This window comes from Otolemur garnettii, unplaced genomic scaffold (genome assembly GCF_000181295.1).
Source record: "Otolemur garnettii isolate 467f Iridium unplaced genomic scaffold, OtoGar3 scaffold00142, whole genome shotgun sequence".
NCBI classification, from domain to species: Eukaryota; Metazoa; Chordata; class Mammalia; order Primates; family Galagidae; genus Otolemur; species Otolemur garnettii.
Genome location: NW_003852537.1, coordinates 94,265 through 98,612, shown reverse-complemented (window position 1 = coordinate 98,612; position 4,348 = coordinate 94,265). Strand labels below are relative to the sequence as shown.

The following is a 4,348-nucleotide window of genomic DNA, read 5'->3' as shown; positions in this document are numbered from 1 at the left end:
ATTATTTCCTTTTTTACTTAATTTTTATTAAATCATAGCTGTATATATTTATGGGGTACAATCTGATGATTTGACATACAACATGGATTGCTTAAATCAAACTAATTAACATAGCCATTACTTAATTTTTTTTTTGAGACAGAACCTCAAGCTGTCCCCTGGGTAGAGTGCCGTGGCATCACAGCTTACAGTAACCTCCAACTCCTGGGGTCTAGTGAGTCTCCTGCCTCTGCCTCCCAAGTAGCTGAGACCACAGGTGCCCGCCACAATGCCTGGCTATTTTTTGGTTGCAGCTGTCATTGTTTGGTGGGCCCGGGCTGGATTTGAACACACCACCTTAGGTGTATGTGGCTGGTGCCTTAGCCACTTGAGCCATAGGAGCTGAGCTGGTAGCCAAGGTTCTATGCTGAGGACAGGAGAAGGGCTGGGCTCCGTGGGCCTAGGTTCCCCTGCTCATCCTGGTCCTAATGCTCCTCTGGCTGCTCTGCTGACCTCTCTTTGCCATCTGATACCTGGACATCCCAGTCATCCCAGTCCTGCTTGGCCCCACAGCTCCCAGCTACTCAGTTCCTGCTCCATGGTGGGACCTCTGATAGCCAGTTTAAATGAACCAGACACTCCACGTATGTCTTGAAAAAAAAATAAGAAATACTCTATGTGTATATATGTATATAAAAGAAATATTATATATATTCCTGACATTGAGCTCCTAAAACCCTTGTAGAGGGGCACCAGAGAGTTTTGTGATCTAATGTTTGATCTTTGACCCCCAGTTCCTGACACAGAGCTCCTAAGACCTTTGTAATGTCCTGAGTCATAGGACACAGAGAACCTAAATCCTTTGGAATTTCCTGGGTGATGGTGGCATCTTTTGTTCTAAAGCTGGCCTCAGGATGGGGCAGGTTGCCAGGGGAACCAACCCTGTAATTAGAGGGTGGGGATTTTCAGTCCTACCTCTGACCTCCAGGGAGGAGAGAGGAGCTGAAGGGTGAGTTGATCATCAAAGGTCTGCAAGCATGCTTATATAATTAAGCTTCTATTAAAGCCCATAACCACGGGCTTCAGAGAACTTTTGAGATGGCAAATGCATCCATTTGTTGGGAGGGTGACACACTCCAGCTCCCTGGGGACAGGGGGTCTCCTTGCTTTTGGGACCTTTCCAGACCTTGTCCTATGTATTTCTGTATCTGGTTATTGGTCTGTATTGTATCTTTTCTTATATCCCTTATTGATATCATAAATTGGTAAAGAGAGGTTAAGTATTTCCCTGAGTTCTGTGAGCTATCATAGCAAATTAATCAAAGTGGACAAGGGGATGTGGGAACCTCTGATTTCTAGTAGTTGGTCAGAAGAACAGGTGATGACCTGAAACTTGTGACTGTGTTTCAAGGTGGGGTCTCATAGGACTGAGCCCTTGATCTATGACTCTAACTCCAGGCCGGTAGCGTTAGAATTGAACTGAATTGTAGGATACACAGTAGGTTGGTGTCCACTGGAGAATTGCATGGTGTATGGTATGGGGAACCCCCCTCCCACATCTGGTGTCAGAAATATGCTGTGAGCTGGGTGCAGCGGCCCACATCTGTAGTCTTGGCTACTCAAGAGGATTGCTTGTGCTGGTGAGTCTGAAGTTGCTGTGAGCTTTGATGATGTCATGGCAATGAAGTAAGACTCTGTCTCAAGAGAAAAAAAAAAAAAAGAAAAAGAAAATATGCTGTATTGCACTGGAGGGTAGGAAAAATATATTTGTCTTTTTCCAACCTCTTATAAGCTCATGTAGTTCAGAGGTTGACCAGCAGGCTCCTGTGGAAGGCGTTTCTGTTTGAGAGGGACAGTGACTGACTGGGATAGATCAGTCCTGTGTTTCACAAAAGTGTATTTGGTGGGGTGTAACAGGAGGGAGGTTGGAAGTAGGAGGTTGCAAAGTTACAAACTGCTAATGCCAGACACCTAGAACCAGGGGATTTTGGATGGCGCAGCTTGGACCAATTTGACCTGCTTCTGTTGAAGGCTATTCACGAAGCTTGTCTTTTACTCTTGTGGAGTCCACAGGACTTTCAGAGACCATTATTTCCTGGCCTCCTTGAGATGCTGGGTGCCGAATACTTAGTTCTCCATGAGGCCTGTGCTCAGATTTCCATCTCTCTGCCTTGAGTAGCAATCAGTGTCACACTGAGGGCAGCTAGTGCAAATCATGAAGTCCCAGGGGAAGACAAGAGGCCTCAGTCAATGCTTGTTCTTTTTGTTCTAGCACATATCACCTGGAGTCATCAGTCCCTTCAGATCTAGAAATGACAGGCTAATCTCCACCTTCCAAGCATTGAGGAGTTTTAGGAGGGGGTGACCTTTCCCCCTCCAGGTGTTCCTGGTCACTGTCCACTGAACCCAACCAACTCAGGATAATCAGCATGACCAAGACATGAGAAGTGTATAGGGAGACCGCTCTTCACAATAGAAGCTACTCTGTACCAGCTTGTCCAGTAAACATTCATAGAAAGAGAGGGAAAAAAATATTTTAGCTGTTTAGAATTATGAGCAATTCTAAAGATTTTACTTTAAAAAAAAAAAGAAGGATAAAAGTGTGATTATCTTTAGGTGTGGGGTGTCCCAGAGAGAGGCCCCTGCCACTGGGCCCTTTTCCTCCTCTCTCTTCTCTCATCAACTAGAGATAGAAATGAAGAACCTTGGCTCCAAGTGGCTAAACACCTGAAAGAAAAAAACAAAAACAACCCCCCCCCCCAACCAAATAGCCACAAGCCCAACACAAAGAAAGAGGGACTTAATGTGAGGCTACAAATAACTAGGTTACAACGTTTACATTTGTTAGGTAGAAGTCTCTCTTGTAGTTGTGTCCCTACACACAAGAGGGTGCCCATTAAGTGGGAACTCACCAATCTCCCTCCCTCTGCCCCTCTGCCCCTCTCCCAGCTCCCTGGTTCCTTCTACCCTAACTTTAACTGAACTGAGTTTAAGAAAGAAGAATTTTAAGTACTGAGCAAATGCCAGGCCTAGCAAACATAATGCTAGCCTTAGATTATTTATCAATTAATGAAAAAACCCTAGTTACAGAGGGAAAATAAAATGGCAATTCTAAAATTTTGTATCTAATATATACACACATATATATAATTTTGTGGGGTTCTTTATTGTTTGTTTTTTTGGGGGATAGTGTCTTGGTCTATTGCCTGGACCGGAGTGCAGTGGCATCATCATTGCTCACAGAACCTCAAACTCTTAGGCTCAAGTGATTCTCCTGCCTCTGCCTCCCAAGTAGCTGAGACTATAGATGCTTGCCACCCTACTCAGTGGACTTTAAAAATTTTTTTTAGAGACAGCATTATGCCACGTTGCCTAGGCCTGTGTCCTGGGTACCTAGGCGCAAGTGAGCCTCCCACTTTGGCCTCCTAAAGTGTTGTGATTACAGGCATGAGCCACTATGCCTGGCCCATAGATAATATTTTAATATAAATATATAATACATAAATAGAGTATATATTTTCTATAATTTGATTCAACTGGAAATTCGAAATCCATATATTAATTTATATACAAAAGAATTAATATAACAGATAAAAAGGGCACCAACTGGCTTTTGTGCCTTTCTAACATAGGCTCTAACTTAACTTTAACATGATTTATTTATTTATTTATTAAAATTAATATGAACTTTAACATTTGTTAAAATGCACAATGTCTTTTTTTTTTTTTTAGAGATCTGAAGTGATTTTTACTTTTATTTCCTTCACTTTAAGCCAATCATGAGATTTCACAGTGATTTCTGGGTGGGGGCAGAAGGGAGGTGGTGTTAATCATCATCAGGGCTGTGGCCCAGTTGGCTTGAGGAGTACAGGCAGGGCAGGCCCTCACTGGGGCAGCTGGAGGAGCACAGACTGCCCTGCTGGCAGGTAGGTGATGTTCCGAGAGCGCGACAGCTGGAATGCAATGTCCTCTGCAGCCTCCAGCTTGCGGAGCTCGATCAGGCCATCACCCGCTGTGGCCAGTGAGTTGGCAATCAGCTCTGCTGCCTTGGAGTCCCCCTCAGCAGAGATGATGGCTGCCTTTTTCTGCTGCTCAGCCTTTTCCACCACAAATCTGGCCCTCTCTGCTTCCTGTTGAGCCACCTGTTTGGCTTCCACTGCTTCTGTGAACTCCTTCCCGAAGGTCAGATGTGTCAAGGAAACATCATCCAGGATGAGCCCAAAGGTTGCTGCTCGCTCCGTAAGGTCATCGCTCACCTGCCTGGAGACGAGCTCTCTCTGGGTGATTAGCTCTCCAGCATCAAAGCGAGCCACCACCGACTTGAGGATCTCTGTAGTAATAGATGGCAGCACACGCTCATCATAGTCCT

At 44.8% G+C, this 4,348-nt stretch overlaps 2 pseudogenes across 1 annotated transcript in view; one reads left to right on the top strand and one right to left on the bottom strand.

The window, feature by feature from the left end:
* Positions 1 to 2,423, top strand: part of LOC100964604 — a 3,282-nt pseudogene extending 859 nt beyond the window's left edge.
* A 1,291-nt stretch (positions 2,424 to 3,714) lies between these two features.
* The window catches only part of LOC100960313, a 2,966-nt pseudogene continuing 2,332 nt past the window's right edge, over positions 3,715 to 4,348 (bottom strand). Inside the window, exon 2 of the transcript XR_001161643.2 lies at positions 3,715 to 4,346. The product of XR_001161643.2 is annotated as a prohibitin pseudogene (transcript). The remainder of the gene's footprint in view (positions 4,347 to 4,348) is intronic.